The sequence below is a fragment of the Protopterus annectens genome, chromosome 1.part0 (assembly GCF_019279795.1).
Source record: "Protopterus annectens isolate FY-2018-M chromosome 1.part0, PAN1.0, whole genome shotgun sequence".
Classification (NCBI taxonomy): Eukaryota; Metazoa; Chordata; order Ceratodontiformes; family Protopteridae; genus Protopterus; species Protopterus annectens.
The window spans coordinates 1,811,783,164-1,811,803,318 of record NC_056725.1 but is presented as its reverse complement, the minus strand read 5'-3'; positions in this window follow the sequence as shown (position 1 = coordinate 1,811,803,318).

Here is a 20,155-nt window from a genome sequence, read left to right as displayed (position 1 = left end):
TTATCTAGTGTCTAATCTTGGAATGTGTTGACTATTACTAACCCACATATGTTGTAAAACTGAAACACCATAGCATGTTTGGTAAGGCCAGTCCCAGCGGACCCACCTCTCCCACCTCATCTGGCAGTGGCACTGGGCACCAGTACATCTGGGGCCCACCCAAGGACCTCCTCATCCGCTGGTTCTGCACCACCTTCAGGTAGAACTGCCTCAGGGGATGGGGATCACCCCCCCTGGGAGCAGACACGGACAGGACGCTGTCAGCCATTGCCAGGTCAGAGGTCTGGTGCGTAGCGAGCTTCGCAGGGAGTTTGGAGATCTGCTACACCAGCTTGAGGGCCGCGTGGTGCAACTAGACGGTCAGCCTGGCCCTCATACTCATCCCCCAGCACAACCACCTTCGGGACCGTGAAGGTGCAGTGGCGACTGCCCATGGGTGGGGACCTCAGTCCCACTGTTTCCACTAGGGGTCTCATGGGCTTCCGACTTCCAAACACCCCTCCCCATCCAAGGTGTTTACCCCCCACATGTGTCATATACCGCCCCTGTATGCTGTCTTGTTTGTCTTGTCTGTTATTCTACCCAACCTACCTCCCCCAAATATACCTACTATCCCTGCCAATATCCCACTCTGACCTTAAAAAAAAAGGCAATTTGTTCCCAAAAAAAAAAACTCGCCCCATACATAGTTGTCCATTTCGCACATGTGTCCACTGGACACATGTAATCTGGTCTAATTGGCTTCACAACATATTATTGTTGTCCTCACCCCTCTCTCAGGGGTATGAATGTCCACCTCTAAATCAGTGTATATGCACATCTGTTGCTGTAGAAGAAATGGGCAGCTATGGACCATCCCTACACCTGTCCTGCACATTCCTAGCTATTTTCCCTACTATCTTTCCCTCTTTGTGCCCCTTTTTCACCACTTTCCTATCAACTTTTTTTCATTTCTTTTAAATAAATTAGTGCGGGGGTAAGAGGGAGTAAGCACTTTTAAGCAGCAGTAAGTGGGTTTAAGCTTGTTTGCATGGGGGTAAGCAATGCCTACAAAGGTTAAGCAATTAAGAAGCTAAATCAGTATAAGAAACTGTAACCGGAAGTTAGCAGTGCTTACCTCCATACAAACCCACTTACAACTGCTTAAAAGTGCCTTAATCACTCTGTATCCAACAGTTCTTATTCTGCCCAACAACAAAATAAACAGCTTTGGCAAGGCTCAAACCCAGGACCCTGCATACCATAGTGATTTACCACTAAGTCATGTCAGATATGCATAACCCTGATGTTTTCACAAACATATCAGCCAGCACAGTCATTCAACAGTACAGGAAATGTATATATACATGTAGATGTGTGTGTGTGTGTGTGTGTGTGTGTGTGTGTGTGTGTGTGTGTGTGTGTGTGTGTGTGTGTGTGTGTGTGTGTGTGTGTGTGTGTGTGTGTGTGTGCGTATATATATATATATATTTATACCTATATAGCAATATATATATATATATATATATATATATATATATATATATATATATATATATATATATATATATATATATATATATATATATATATATATATATATGTAACTACACATACATACACATAGATATGTATAGGAAGATACATATGTAGAGGGTGCATAACATATTGAACAGCCAGTATTCCTACAGTTGCCACCTTTTTAAATGGACAGTGTATGTCACTCATACAAAAGACAATTGTTGCCTGAAACATATACCCACAGAGAAGTCAAAGGATATGACATCACACACAGGTTTGCATAAATATGAAAGTTTTATTTGTGTACTATTACAGTTGTATATGCCATGTCATATAGCTGTTAAGACTTTGAAATACATACATACATACAGATTAATGCAACTCTCAAGCAACTTTCAAGCAACAGTTATCTGAAAGCATAGCATATGTCACTGTCCAGGCCAAGGCCTTCAAGTAGTACAACAGTAAAGAAAGACTAGAACAGAGGATAACAATCAATCAGCAGTAAGTAATGCAGATGTATAGTCCATCAGCCTCTAATTACACTCTGTACTCGATCTCTAGGGGGAAAAGACTTAAGCTGACACAATGGGATGTATCTGTTACATAACAATGCATAACTGAAAACATCACAATCACCCTGACAAACAGAACAGTCTGTATAGCATTAAGCACTAGGCCACCAATGTCCCCAAGGTGAAATGTATGACAATGTACAGCCATACACCATAAGGCGGCTTACTACTGATATCCCTCACATGTTGTAACAGCCTAGGTTATATATGGTGCATACCCCTCCCCCATAGACTGACTTACAGGGGCATATAACACTGTTACATACATTGACCTCTGGACTGCAGATGGGCACACATGTTTTCTGCAGCTGAAGCCCACATATATATGGACCCTAACCCACAATATATGTGAGGGCCACAACAGCACTGGAATGATGGCAGGAATGGCAGCAAGACATAATCACAGGCCACTACATAACAACCCCTTACTGCATGTCATATTGACAAAGCTTGGCATGTAGGTGGAAGACAGAGGCCGGAACACAGGCCCATATGTGAAATAGTGTTGTCATACACTGAGTAAGTTGCTGGTGTTACAGGATAGTCTGCAACATACCCTTAGTCAGGAATATGAAGTCAGAAACACAAATGGATGTAGCCATGTACTGACAGCACTCAACACACACAATGCCAATGATATATCTGACACAAGACCTCTGTGGTGGACAGACAAAACATAACAGGCACACCTCTGGCCATCATGTGGATAGGCCCACAGTTGAAAGCTATGCAGACAGACTGCATTCCATGTTAAACTAGTATGTACACACAAACTCTGTAACACTGGTGCGATACAATGCATATAACAACACTACTCACACTCTGTCTGTAGGTCTGGAACCTTATACAAATATGTAGTTGGCCTGAGTCTGCAAGTCTTCTTGTAAGAGGTATTGCTACCTGCTGTCTGTAACACTGCTGCCCACACGCAGGAAGGATGCCCTCCATACAGGAAAGGTAAAGGAACCACGCCCACACGATGTAGGGATTTATAGTATTGGGTTGCCATGACAGTGGTAATTGAACGTACTACACAGCATGCTGCATGCAGGTAGCAAGTGGAGGGCACTGATTGGTGCAGAAGCCATCACCTGATCATGTGCATCACCTACAAAATCCATGCTGCAATATCTTCAAAGCAGCTCAATCCATTTACTGGCGACAGAGATAGCTATTGAGAGAGAGAGAGAGAGAGAGAGAGAGAGAGAGAGAAAGACAGTGAAAGCTGAAGCCAAAAAAAAAGCAAAACACAAAAAAAAAAAATCCATCTGGCAAACTATCCAGAACAGACATCATTCCCACAACAGGTATGTGAAGTATATCTGCATCTAATTGAATGTAGTACTTGGTCCATAATAATGGGATAGATGATGTGGAATGATTTATATGTGCCATCAGGTGTTGTTGTTGTAATGATGTCCAGCTGATCAACTGCTATGGACAACAGTGTCTGCCCTGTGGGTAATTGGCCATACCCTTCAACTGTGCAGATCAACACTGACTGACAAGATGTAAGACATCATAGTGTGTGTTGTGTAATGCAAATCATGTATATTAGTGTGGCCAATAGCTGGTGGTGGACGTAATGCCATTATGATGGACACGTGAGTTCCAGAGCCCACCACTTGCAGGACAGTCAAGTTAACGTGTAATATAGCATGCAGAAATGCGATAGGTGTGTAATAGGCTTACCTGCAATTTGTCCCTATATATACACCCCTAATGTTAGGCTGTGTCCACATGTGGCACCTGTCTGTGTTGTAGCAAGGCAGAACAGTGCAGCTGTGCAGGAAGGAGAGTTAGAGGGTGTGGACCTGATATATATATATATATATATATATATATATGTGTGTGTGTGTGTGTGTGTGTGTGTTTATATATATATATATATATATATATATATATATATATATATATATATATATATATATATATATATATATATATATATAGGAGCCATACAGATCCCCAAATGCACTTTCCACCAAAGCAGAAATCACCAAGCATACTGTTCACCGAAAGCAGCACTTTTGGAGAAGTATGCTCATTGTGCCGGTTGTGTGGATAAGGGAAAATTCCCTTTTCCCCACTGTAGTGCAACTGCGGAATGAGAATATGAAAGTAGGTGGGTGTTGGGGCACAGGGGAGCTTGTCCCCCTGCATAGAAGTAGATTTAATGTTGTATGTTTTTTTAAACATACTTTACCATAAAAGCTTTTTTGGAGAAAAGCACTATCGGTAAAGTATGATCTTTCTATCTAAAGTCCTAGATCCATAGATCCATATATATATATATATATATATATATATATATATATATATATATATATATATATATATATATACAGATATACAGACATCTATATGTATTTATATGTATATATATATATATATATATATATATATATATATTTATATATATATACAACTCATAGATATATATATATATATATATGTCTACATATATACAAACACACACATATGTATAAATACATGTCCCCTAGTTTTGCATCACACTGCTGCATGCTATGTGTGAGGGAACATCACACATATTAATACACACACACACACACATATATATATATATATATATATATATATACAGTAAGTGTATGCAACATGGATGGTTATGTCATGTGTGAACCCCATGTTGGGACCACATTGCCTTTGTTTGTGAAGGTGGGATTGGGAATTTGGGGAAGGATAGCAGGTATATTTGTGGAGGTGGGTTGGGTTGGAAGATAGAGAAGACAGCCTATAGGGGCTGTATATGACACATGTGGTGGGTAAACACCCTGGATGGGGAGTGTCGTCTGCGATGTGGAAGCCCAATGAGTCCCCATATGGAAACAATGGGAACAAGGCCCCAACCATGGCCAGTTACAACATCAGTTTCACAGCCCTGAAGGTGCCTGGGCTGGAGGCTGAGCAGGAGGAGCATGTGGACCCTGTGAGTGTGTACTGAGAGCCTCAAGGTGCTGTAGCACTTACCCCAAGTCTCTGTGGAGCTCCCTATGCACCAGATCCTGGACCTGACCTTGGGTGACAGGATCATGTCTGTGTGTGCTCTTGGGGGGAGGTAACACTATCCCTGAGGTGGTTCCACCTGAAGGTAGTGCAGGACCAGTAGATGAAGAGGCCCCAGGGTGGTGCCCACATGTGATGTGGTCTGGTAACATGGCCAGATGAGGTGGGAGAGGTGGATCTGCTGGCAACTGTTCCCTAAACATGCAATTGTGTCACTGTTATTGAACATATGTGGGTAGTAATAGTCCACACATTCCTGGATCATGTCCAACAGCATGCATAGATATCCCCAATAACAGAAAACAACAGATGTGCAGCAATCACATAGCAAAGAGATTGTGTGAATATATGGAACCATAGTGGCCCTTACAATGGCATGCAGATGACATTGTTTTTAACAGGCCAGCAATGATAGTATCCCCACAGGGAACATGGCTACAAACACATAGCACAAAATGTGGTACAATACGATATATGTCCCAATGGTAGGTATTCTGTAACCATACCTATTGAGTTGTGTGATCAAATTCTTGTTGCAGATATGGTGGGGGGGGGGAAGACAGAGATGTGTATTAAGAACTATGATAACCTTGCTCTTTGAGTTGCTCAGCCCTGTTTCCATCTTTATGTCTTTCAGGCAAGATGTCCTGTGAGAGACTCCCTGTTTATACAGTTGACGAGAATGAGGTAATCATTACACACCTGGTGCAGCACTACCAGATGTTGTTTGGCAGAACAACCCATGAGCAGCATGAGCGGACCGCTCTGTGGAACGATGTTGTCCACAGGGTAAATGATGTCGGCCTGTATAACTGCAGTTATGAGCAGGTCTGGCATCATTGCACTGACCTACTTCGCAATGCCAGTTGGCATGCTGCTGCAGTCAGGGGGGATCACCTCACAACAGGGGGGGTCATGCCATCCATCCCCCCGACACATGTTTAGGAGCTCCTTGCCAGCCTTGGGGCACCTGTCCGCCCGCACACACAACACCTGGCAGAGATCATAGTGGAGGTGGGTGCTACCCACACAATGGCAGAGGAACATGCAGGTAAGTCCACACGGAACATCAGTGGATCACTGTCGCATATCCATCCACATCTGTACAGTTAGATCATGCATATGTGAGATGACATATATATAGTATGTTGCATAGTAGTAAGAAACAGATGTGCATAAGCTGTAGTATTGTGGGCTTGTACTGTTGATGTATTGTAATGCTGCACCCACCCTGTACCAATGCCACAGCTATGGCTACTGACATCACATCTCTCACACACTTATGTAGGTCCCTCTGGTATACCTCCAAGGCAGCAGCCTGTAGCTGGTGAGTATGGTTTTTGTTCAGGTTTGCCAATACACTGGTCATGTTATGGCTATGGTATATTCCATGCACACATTTAACACACCTACCCATAATGCATGACATACATGTTCACATATTGTTGCTGTTAACTAAACTGCATCACAGTGGTCACCATGATGGTATACCTGAAGGGTATGTCATACTCCTGCTATATAACTAACATCCTGTCATTGCAAAATGTGGGCACATAGATAGACATAATGGTGGTACAAATGGCCTACAGTAGGGACATGTGTGAAACATCACCCTTATACAGTGCCACAACAGTGTATATACCAGTATTACAATGGCAATTATTACAGATCTACACTATGGCATATCACAATACTGTGGTCCACAACCCTTACAACCTGCAATGTGGTCCTAACATGAACAATGAGTGTGTAATATGGAATCCTATGTTAGGGCAGCAAATATGGGGAATACATACCTTCACAAACACTGGAAGCATATGTGTGCACACACTCCAGATAAAATATAGTGGAAGCAGCTGTTGAGGTACTGACTGCATGCATTTGTCATGGAAATGCACCTTCCAGCAAGAACACGTCCCCAATGTCACACCAAGAATTGGTCTGCTGTCCAAGACGGTTGGTCATCAAATGTGCACACTTACCTGCAACAGAGACAGCTGTGGCTTGCACACATCTTACATACCATGGTGTGGGCCCCATACTCAACAGGTAGCACTCATGAGTTGGACATGTAGCCATACCTCACCATTGCATATACCATGGCAAACAGTGCAGACAGTCATGTATGTGGTAAGGATGTATGAGACAGGAATGATGTAGGAAATAAACAGATGGCCATCTAAGACAATGTCACGTGTACCAAACCGGTATTGCAGGCTGCCTAGTAACATGCAACAACACTGAGGGGGTTGCAGCAATGTCTAGGAATTACTGGTTATGCAGTACCCGTGTCAGCAATTGCCTGCACTCTGCAAACGTGTGGCCCATGGGATAGGGTAATCAGATGTGGCAGTTTTACCACAGGAAACATTAGCCATACCTCTCTACTGGTAGCATATGCATAACAGAAGATGTTCCCAAAAGGCATGTGTTGCAATGTGTACTGGTGTACCAAAACCAAGTTGGAAACCTACAGACAGTATCATGTACAATACATGTGCTGCACAACCAACACCTCACTCCACCTCAGGCCCACCATCCCCATCTGTACTGTGCCAGTGCCAGTGTACACCTGTATGTTTGCCATTAATTAGCTGGAACTAGGCTGTTACACATGGTGTTCAGTGTTTGGGACACTGCAAACTGACACATGTGTTGGCCATAGTTGTCAAGCATCTGCAAAAAGGCTGAAGGTGGGGAGGGGGTGTCATCATGACACAACAGTGCACTGCAGCAGGGGACCAAATGATGCTATGAATGGCTGTATCTGCATAGTCAGAGTCAGGAACTGTGGCAGACATAACCCTGACTCCACAGCAATAGTGATGGCAGTGTGTGAACTCCAAGGGATGTGCACATGAGTTCACCTTGCAATCATTCAGAGTTGGGGGACATGTGTAGGGCAGACTGACCATATACTGACAAATGCAGATGGTCCATGATAGTATACCCCTGCCAGGAATAGTGACTGCTGTAGTACACATAACAGTAGGTGCAACAAACCATCATGATAAGGGCGTGCACACATATGCACCCACAAATTGTATGCATCTCAATCAGCATCAGCACAACTAACACATTTGTTTGACACTGTATTTGATTGTACAGGACATATGTCACCTATCAGGCTCATGTAATGTTAACATATGCAGTAATGTGGCCCCATGGCATATCAAGAAAGAGAGTGTCATATCAATAAGGGTGTGTACACTCCCCATAGCCATGGTAAGGGTTGACGGTTGTCAGTGTAATTGTAACGTATTGCTCATGCATGCACTGCTGATGACATCTCTAAATCAGACAGCAGGCATTCACAAATGACATCTGTCCACATATCATCCCAGGTATGTGTCGGACAAATGCATAGGGGCTGTGAGCAGCAGAGCAGACATAACTGACACAGTAATACACATTCAGCAATGGTGTGTACACCTGTGAGGTATGGTGCACAGTACATGGCAGGGTGCTGAACAGATGCACAGCAATACTGTGTACATGGGTGCAGTGTCTTCCAGGGGAAGGGGCATCACCTACTAACACAGCCCATGCACTACACACATGTATACTGTTGCTAGCATGATTGACTATAGCTGCACTGCATGCTGTTGAGTACCATATGTTATGCATGTTGACAGATGGGTAATGGGAGGTCTCTGTGTAATATCTTCATGCAACCTCACCTGTAAGTGTGCGTGTGTCGGGGTTATTTTGTCTGTAAGTGCAATCTGGTGGAGTGGAGGAGGATTGATGCATGTAGGATGTGTGTGTGTATGTGTTGTGTGTTTGTGTGTGTGCCCATGTATGCACATGTGTGAATGTGGGGTTGTTAATATGTCTCGACTTCCCTTTGGAATTGTGTAGTACATGGACATGGACTGACACATGAGACACCAGGAGTACTTAGTCAAAAAAAACTAAGGCCTGCAATGCACTTGCCGTTCATAGAAACAATCCAATGTGAACAAATAAAACGGCCAAGTTACGTCCAAAAGATTTATTTTAAAACAAATAAAAGCAGTTCAACTAACAGCACAGTTACAAACCACAAAGCTTTTGGATTACTTCTTCCTCAGTGTGATAGAAAACAATTAAACACATCATTATTTAATTAAAAATAATGAATGCATAATGAATGAATGAAGCAGCCAACCAGATGAAATAGAAAATAATTCAATTAAGTAACATAGTCTACTTTAAAGGGATAAAACTATGCTAAGTCCCATACTAACTCATGTTAAAAGTTATAGCAAAGATATAGGTGATTTTCTTAGTAATTTTTTTGTTTGGCAACAGAATGCAGATATTTTGCCATACTTTCTAGTAACATTAGATATTAAATCCATTTTTACTGTTATTCCCAATGACTTTGGTATTAATGCTGTTAGAGATACTTTATGCAAATACAGCGAATACAAGGGCAGGGAGATAGAAACATTATGTGAACTATTAGATATTGTTTTAAATAATAATATTTTTCTTTTCAGTGATGCCCTCTATTATCAAATTACAGGCATTGCGATGGGGACACCTGTTGCAAATACATACACTAATTTACCTTTAAATGAATGGGAAGAGAAATATGTTTATGAATGTCCTATCAATTTTAGACCTTATGTTCTATAAGAGTTTTGTAGATGACATATTTTTTTTGTTTGGGGAAGTACTCATGAATTGTTGAATGGATTTCTTGTATATTTGACTTAGTTTATGCTTCCTAACAAAGCCTGTAAACGTCCATTTTAAAAATGTCTCAGCCAACCATTGGAAGAATTCCTAATGTTAACAATGGATTGTTACTAAGTGACATTCTTCCCCCAGATTTACTAATCTTCCTGCAGGACTAGCTTAGTCCTTCACAGAATTGGCTGTTTAGAGCTGGACGGCAATGCGCCATGCATATTAATGAAGGTGAGCTGCCCGAGCTCCTAATCTTACATGATGCATGTAAGAGTGTAGGGGGCGTGTCTGAGAGCAGAGCTTTCAGAATCTACATGCCCCCACAATGAAGAATAGCAGAAAGGCCAAAGGAATGAGCGAGACCACTCATAGTTGTCCGCATATCCCCAGCAACATCCCCCCACGTGTACAACAGCAATAGTAAAAACAAATCAAATAAACAAACCTTTTTTTATTCTGAATCCGATTAACGCTAACCGTAGGTTTGTCCATTGCTTAGCTACAGCTAATGCAGCTTAAATGGCTGAAGAGGATACCAAGGAAGATATATGCAAATTAAGCAGCATGGCAATAGGGTAGTGGGCAGAGCATTCGCCTTATGAGCAGGCATTCCCAGGTCACGTCCCATTACAGCACATTCCATTTTCCATGGCAAATCACGTTATGACCAATATTTTAGTTGTATAACCTACTAAATAAAATATATTTGTGAACTGGAGTACTGCATTAAATGCAGATATGAGGTGTCAGTGTCATAATGTTGCAAAGTCCACAGATAAGCACATGTGCCCCATACAGTATATGTACACAGGAATCATGGATACAAATGGAAGGTAAAACATGTAATGAATGATAACTCCATACAGCTTCCAAATCTGCCACCTTTCCAAGAGCCATTAGATATTACTGTCTAAATCAGTGCAGTTGTAAGTGGGAGTAAGCACTAGTAAGCAAGTGTAAGCACCAATAAGCAGTAGTAAGCATATTTAAACACTAGTAAGTGAGTTTAAGCCCATTAGCGTGGGGGTAAGCAATGCGCACACAGGTTAAGCAATATTGAAGCTAACTCTCTGTAAGCATATTTAACTGGAGGTTAGCATTGCTTACCCTTATGCAAACCCACACAAACCCGCTTACAACTGCTCAAAAGTGCCTTAATCACTCTGTATCCAACGGCCCTTGTTTTGCCCAGCAACAAAATAAACAGCCTTGCAAGTCTTGAACTCAGGACCCTATACACTAGAGTCATGGTAGTTAACCACCAAGCCATCACAGCTGTACAGAAGAATGAGGTATCACCAAACAAATCTTCATTATAGTAAAATCAAACTGAACCTGTGAAAGGAATCAGTATACAGTCATATGTTCTATAACCCACTACATAATATAAATATGTGAACTGGAGTACAGCAGTAAGCCCAGATGTGAGGTGTAATTGTAATAGAGTGTTGAAGTCCCCAATAAAACACAAGGACCCCATACAGTGTACTTTCACAGGAATCATGGATACCAGACATATATATAAGATGTAATGAATAATAAATCAATGCCAAAAAAATATAATGCAAAGTCTATTGTAAGCAACGCTAAGCATTGCACAGGCCAGCTTAGGAGGTGTAAGCAATGTGTAGGCCAGCTAACTCAATGTGCCCAGTGATATACCCCTTTAAACAATGCCATCCTTAGGTAAGCAGGTTTGCCCATAGCTTAGCCTTTCAAAACCAGCCAATCATGGCAAAGTGCGGGAAATAGGCATTACTTAAACCCAGATGGTGGGAATACATCTCATAACTGGTTGTAGCTTCCCTTTGCAGGCACAATGGCAGAAAGAGGAGAAGGTGTGTGTTTCCAGATGCAGCGCTGGTGCATCCAGGAGTCCAGAGTCATGGCAGGACTCCTTGTCAAAGACCATAAGCAGAGATTGTTGCAGAGCCAGTACCAGGGTTCCCAATACAAGGTGGAAGCCTGGGACTGTCTCGCCCATAACCTCACCAGTGCCATTGGCATACCCCGAACTGGTGAGCAGGTCAGGCATCACTATGCTGACCCAAAGCGGCATAAGGGGGACCTCTTGGAGCAGTGTATAAAAGAGGCTAGAACGGCAGGGACTGCCCCAGCTGTGTGTTAATATCACTTCACTATGTGTGTAATAATTGCCAGCTCATAAATATCATAGACAGGTATGGCTAAATATTCCTCTTATGTCCTCCAAAGCTGCAAGTGAGCAGGCCATGAACCAGGAGGCCCATGGATGTCCCCTGGAGAGGTTGCAATGCGAGGCAGGTCAATAATAGTCTTGCATGTACTGTCATAGGAAATAAATCTAAAAGTATTAGTAAATTAATTGCCTGTATAAAACCTGTATTGTTTAAGGCAAGTACTGCATACACCAGAGAATATGGCAGGAAGAGTCTCATAAAGTTTGTATGCAAATAAAAGTGTAATAGCCTGACAATAAAGGTATAACTGCTGGACTGCATGTGTATACTCTGGTATCATATGATAATGTAGATTTGCAATCACATAATAGTACTGTTGTATTAAGCACTGTTACCCACACTGTGCACCATAAATAGAATGTGTAGGAATGACTGGTGTAATCCCTGGTGGCCATTTAGTACAACTGAGAGACACATAGACAGAAAACAGTGAAAAGGCAGACAACAAAATCTGAATAGCACATGCAACTGAGATGTGAACTGTTGTATTTTTAGCACACACAGCCATGGTTCGAATCCTGGCAGTGGTAGTAGTCTGCATACAGAATCATACCCCACAACAGTACAGATATGTCCAGAATGTCCAGTAAAGTGGCCCATATCTTTTGCCTGTCAACCTGTCCCCCTGGGAAATCAGTGGGATAATCCCAGACGTATAGGCACCAAACAGGAAATACAACTGATTGACACACATCTATGAGAACAAAACTGGCACACTAGCAACTCCCCAAAACCTTATGAGAGTAAGAAGCCATGTATATCCCATTTACACCCCCATGTTGTCAAGCTGTGGCCAGAGTGTGTACAGTAACAGAGTGAGATGTATGTGCATAATAGTCATGTGGAATCTAGTACTGTGTGTGGCAACATTCAGGTAGTGCTAACAAACATTTCTCCCACAGGTCTGTCAGATACCAGCACTGTGCCCAGAAATACAAGAATGATACCCTGTACTGGTACTGTTTACTTTGGTATTGTATGGCATTGTGACTGATGCAGTTGCTCTGAATAATAAGGTATTACCCATCACTGTCACCCACACTGTCCTACAAAATATAACTGTCTAGGAAATCCTGTATAAGTGTGTTGTAATACAAGGTCAGAATGCAAAACCACAGGAGAATTATAAGACAGAAAGCAGATAGGAGATATACAGCAATATATATATATATATATATATATAGCACACACAACTTTGATGGACAGTGTTTTAGTTGTAGCAGACACAGCCATGGTCTGAATCCTGGGAGTGGAAGTAGCTGCATACATAATCATACCCCACAACTGTACAGATAAGACCAGAATGTCCAGTATATGGGCCCGTATCTGCTGCCTGTCACCCTGTCCCCTGGGAAGTCTGTGGGATGATCCCAGATGTTTACGCAGCAAACAGGGAATACAACTGATTGTCAACATCTATGAGAACAAACCTGTCACTCTAGCAACTCCTGAAACTGTTATGAGAGTAGTAAGCCAAGTATGTCCTATCTATACGCCCATGTTGTCAAGCTGTGACCAGAGTGTGTACAGTAACAGAGTGAGATGTATGTGCATATGTGTAATCTGGTACTTTGTGTGGCAACTTTCAGGTAGTGCTAACAAACATTGCTCCCACAGGTACGTCGGATATGAACACTGTGCTGAGAAATAAAAAGCTTGATACCCTGTACTGGTACTGTTTACTCTGGCATTGTATGGAATTGTGAGTGTTGCAGTTGCTCTGAATAATAAGGTATCACTGATCACTGTCACCCACATTGTGCTACATAATGTAACTGTGTAGGAAAGCCTTTATAAGAGTGTAGTAAGTCACTAAAGGTTGAAGAGGGCAATAGTCTAGATATGTCCTGGTCCACCTACATGTGGTCAAGACATGGCCAGAGTCTGTGCAAAAAGAGATGGACAGGTATGTACACAACATCAACCAGGAATCTGGGAGTATGTGTAGAAACAGTTAGTGTTAACTAACATTTACCCCACAGGTATACCAGGTAAGAGGTGTATACTGCAGGTAAAACCAGTTCATGTATAAAGATGACGACAGCCATATCACTGTCCAAACTAAGGCTAAAGGGTAGTGTAGTAATACTTGTAAGGTACAGATAACAGCAGTGACTAGGAAAGTAATGTGAACTACAGGAATATACTAGATGTTAATTAACACCCCCCCCCACCATGTCTCCAACAATAAACTAAATATCCACCCCAACTGGTATGCAATGACTTCACTGTTCTTTTGGGACATATGTCCTATTGGTTGATAATTATTTAAATCTGTTTCCATACATGTGCTATGTTGAAATACTCCAACATTGGAGTCATGGTGCCATCAATGTACCTGCATGCTGTTGTTATCACCACTGTGGTACCATATATGCATGTGTTCCGTTTGCTATGCAACTGTTCCGTATCTGGTGTCTGGGTTAATGGGAATATCTATGCATGCTGTTATACCTAACCCTGGAATGTGCTGACTATTACTAACCTACATATGCTGATACACCATAAACACCATAGCATGTATGGGAATGCTGGTCCCAGCAGACCCACCTGTCCCACCTCAGCTGGCCGTGGCACCGGACACCAGCACGTCTGAGGTCCAACCCCAGACCTCCTCATCTATTGGTCCTGCACCACCTTCGGGTGGGACTGCCTCAGGGGATGGGGCTTGCCCCCCCCCTGGGAGCGGGCACAGACAAGAAGCTGTCACCCGTCATCAGGTCTGGGTCGTGATGTGTACAGAGCTTGATCATCAGTTTGGAGATCTTCTACACCAGCTTGAGGGCCGCGTGTCATGACTAGAGGGTCTGCCTGGCTCTGCGACTCATCCCCTAGCACAGTCACCTTTGCGGCTGTGAAGGTGCAGTGGTGACTGCCCCTGGGTGGGGATCTCAGTCCCACTGTTTCCACTATAGAGCTCATGGGCTTCCAATTTCCCAACACCCCTCCTTATCAAGGTGTTCACCCCCACATGTGTCATATACTGCCTCTGTATGCATCTTGTCTGTCTTGCCTGTTAACCTACCCAACCTACCTCCCCAAATATACCTACTATCCCTCCCCACATCCCACTGTCACCTGAAAAAAAAAGGGCAATCTGTTCCCAAAAAAAAATATATTGCCCCATACATAGCTGTCCATTTCGCACATGTGTCCACTGGACACATGTAATCTGGTCTAATTGGCATCACAACATATTAATGTTGTCCTCAAACCTCTCTCAGGGGTTTGAGTGTCCAAATCTACCTCCAAAGTCAGTGTATATGCACAGCTGTTACTGCAGAAGAAATAGGCATCTATGGACCTTCCCTACACCCTCCTGCACATCCCTAGCTATTTTTCCCTACTCTCTTTCCCTCTTTGTGCCCCTTTTTCACCACTTTCCTATCAGCCCTTTTTTCTTTTCTTTTAAAGAAATTAGCTCGGGGGTAAGCAGGAGTAAGCAGTTTTAAGCAGCAGTAAGTGGGTTTAAGCCTGTTTGCGCAGGGGTAAGCAGTGCCTACACAGGCTAAGCAATTTAGAAGCTGAGTCTAAGAAACTGTAACTGGAAGTTAGCAGTGCTTACCTCTGTGCAAACCCACTTACAACTGCTTAAAAGTGCCTTAATCACTCTGTATCCAGCAACAAAATAAACAGCCTCTGCGAGGCTCAAAACCAGGACCCTGCACACCATAGCCAAAGTGATTTACTACTAAACCATGTCAGATATAGGTAACCCTCATGTTTTCACAAACATATTATCCAGCACAGTCATTCAACAGTACAGGAAATGTATTTAAACATGTAGATGTACGTGTGAGTACATATATTAATATCTAAATAGATATATGCATATCTATATATGTGCATATATGTGTGTGTGTGTGTGTATATATATATATATATATATATATATATACACACACACACACACACACACACACACACACACACATATATATATATATATATATATATATATATATATATATATATAAACATACATACATACATATGCATATGTCTGTATATCTACAGCATATATATATATATATATATATATATATATATATATATATATATATATATATATATATATATATATATATATATATATATATATATATATATATATATATATATATATATATATATATATATATATATATATATAGGTATATACAGACATAGATCTATAGATAAAAATGGGAACATAACAAAAACATATATGCCCACATGCACCGTTAATGGGGTTGAGACTCCCCAGACAACATATGTCTTTTACGAATCGGTATCCCCCCTTCCCAGATAAACACATCTGCCCTGCAATACACTACCAACTGTTGCAGATCCCATAACCAGGACCTGACACAACATGGGCACAAGATGTTAACAGTACTCCATCCCACCTGTATGATGTCAGGCTGGTATCAGTAACATATCATGCAGTACAGTCTGGCTACCATAGGGAATGTACAATGTGGAAGAAATCAACATCCCTAGGATACATATACACAGACACATATATGCAGATACAGATACAGAGACATATATAGATATATATGTAACTACGCATACACACACAGAGATATATATAGAAAGATACTTATGTAGAAGGTGCACACAATATGGAACAGCCACTATGTCTACAGTTACCACCTTACCAACTGGACACTGTATGAGCTACCCATACAAATGACAATCATTGCCTGCAGCATATATCCACAGAGAGGTCAAAGGATATAACACCACACACAGGTTTGCATACATGGGAAAGCTTTATTTGCATACTATTACAGTTGTATATAGGTTCATAGGTTCATAGGTAGATACTAGGTTATCTGCCCTAGGGCATTTATTTGGTTTCCACCTCCCTATTAGATTAGCCTACTGTGCCTCTTTAAAGTAGGTCACAAAAGGTACCCTTTTAAGATTAGTTTACTGTGCCTCTGTCTAGCAGGGACACAGAAGAGATCCATGTCATGCCATGTCATATAGCTGGTTAGACACTGACATCCATATAAACAGAGTAATGCAACTGTGAAACAGTTATATTAATACAGTAGTCTGGAAAGGTTTACATATGTTGTTGTCCAGGCCGAGGCCTTCAAGTAGTACAATAGTAAAGACAGACTGGGCCACAGGATACCTAACAATCAACAGTAAGTAATGCAGATGTATAGTCCAGCAGCCTCTATCTACACTCTGTACACAATCCCTAGGGGGTAAAGACCTCAGTTGACACAATGGGATGTATCTATTACATAACAAGGCATAACTGACACCATCACAATCACACTGACAAACAGAACAGTCTGTATGGCAGGTGGCAGTAGGCCTGCATTTACACAAGGTGGATTGTATGGTAATGTACATCCAGCTACCTTAAGGCAGCTTACCCCTGATACCCCCACATGTTGTAACAGCCTAGGTTAGTTATGGTGCATCCCCCCCAGACTCAACAATAGAGGGCTATATACCACTGTTACATACACTGGCCTCTGGAATGCATAAGGGCACACATGTATTGTGTATGTGAAGCCCACATATATATGGACCCAACCCCACAGTATGTGTGGGGGACACAACAGCAGTGGACTGATGGCAGGAATGGCAGCATGACATACTCACGGCCCACTACATGACCCCTGACAGCATGTCATATGTGCAAAGTCTGGTATGTAGGTGGAGGACAGAGGCTGGAACACAGGCCCATATGTGTAAAACTGTTGTCATGCACTAAGCAAGTCGCTGGTGTTACAGGATAGTCTGCAACATACCCTTAGTCAGGAATATGAAGTTAGAAACAGAAATGGATGTAGCCATGTACTGATAGCACTCAACACACACACTGCCAGTGATATATCTGACACAAGACCTGTGTGGTGGACAGACAAAACATAATAGGCACACCTCTGACCATCAAGAAAATAGGCCCACAGTTGAGAGCTATGCAGACAGACTGCATTCCAAGTTAAACTAGTATGTACACACAAACCCTGTAACACCAGTGCTATAGAATGCATACAACAACACTACTCACACTCTGTTTGTAGTTCTGGAACCTCCTACAAATATGTAGCTGGCCTGAGTGTGCAGGTTCTCCTGTAAGATGTATTGCTACCTGCTGTCTGTAACACTGATGCCCACACACAGGAAGGATGTCTATCATACAGGAAAGGTAAAGGGACCAAGCCCACATGATGTAGGGATTTATAGTAGTTGGTTGCCATGACAGTGGTAATTGGAAGTACTACACAGCATGCTACATGCAGGTAGCAAGTGGAGGACACTGATTGGTGCAGAAACCATCACCTGACCATGTGCATCACCTACAAATACCATGTTGCAATCTATGCAAAGCAGCTCATTCCATTTACCGGAGAGAGACTGAGAGTCAGAGAGAGAGAGAGAGAGAGAGAGAGAGAGTGAGAGACAGAGAGTGTGCGTATAAGCCACAGAACAAATAAAAAAAAACATCCAGAAGAGTCTGCATTCCCATAACAGGCATGTGAAGTATATATATATATATATATATATATATATATATATATATATATATATATATATATATATATATATATATGTAACTGACCGTAGTACTTGGTCCATAATAATGGGTGTGGAATGACTAATATGTGCCTTCAGGTGCTGCTGTTGTAATGATGTTCAGCTGAACAACTGCTAAGGACAATAGAGTCCATCCCTGTGGGTAGTGGGTCATACCCGTCAACCATGGAGAGCAGCACTGACTGATATGATGAAAGCCATCATAGTGTGTGTTGTGTAATGGGAAGTATGTATATTACATGGTCAATAGCTGGTGGTGGAAGTAATGCCAGTATGATGGACAGATGGGATCCACAGCCCACCCCTTGCAGGATACTCAGGTTAATCTGTATTGTAGCATGCAGGAATGCCATAGGTGTGTAACAGGGTTACCTGCAATCTGGCCCTACATATACACCCGTAATGTCAGGCTGTGGCCATATGTGGCACCTGTCTGTGTTGTAGCAAGGCAGAACAGTGCAGCTGTGCAGGAACGAGTTGTGAGATTGTGGACCTGACGTCTGAATGTACCCCACATATAGGTATGCTTATGTGTACAGATATATATATATATATATATATATATATATATATATATATACATGCTACATGTATGTCCACAAATATACAGATACCCATGTGTAGATATATATATGAGCACATATATACATTGCATATATCTACACATATATAGATATATACCTATATGCACATGTCTACATATATACAAACACACAAATATATATATATATATATATATATATATATATATATATATATATATATATATATATGCAAATACATGTCCCCTATATTACTATCACAATGCTGCATACTATGTGTGAGGAAACAGCACACATAACAATACACACAGATATCTACAGTTGTCAGTGTGTGCAACATGGACAGGTATGTCACATGTGAACCTCTTGTTGGGACCACATTGCCCTTGTCTGTAAAGTATGGAATGGGAATACTGGGAAGTATGGCAGATATAGTTGTGGAGGTTGTCTGATATATAGCACACCCTACGGGGGTGGTATGTGACACATGTGGTGGGTAATCACCCTGGATGGTGCTTGTGGTCTGTGATGTGGACGCCACATAGGCCCCAATATGGACACAATGGGAACAAGCCTCCCACCCACTGCTACTCACAACAGCAGTACACATCCTGAAGGTGCCTGGCCTGGAGGCTGAGCAGGAGGAGCATGTTGGCCCTGTGAATGTGTACTGGGTGCCTCAGAGTGATGTAGCACATCCCACTTGTATCTGTGGAGCCCGTTATGGTACAGACCCTGGACCTGACCTCAGGGGACAGGAGCATGTCTATGTGTGCCCCCAGGGGGGACAACATCCCCTGGGTTAGTTCCACCTGACGATATTGCTGGATCAGTACATGGAGGCCCCAGGGTGGGACACGCATGTGATGTGGCCGGGTAACATGGTTAGGTGACTTTGGAGAGGTGGTTTTACTGGCCAATAGTACATATACATGCTTTTGTGTCACTGTTATAGAACGTATGTTGGTAGTAATAGTCTATACAATCTCAGAACATGTCCAACAGCAAGTATAGATAACCGAGATAACACAGTATGTCAGATGTGTAGCACACACCTAGCAAGCAT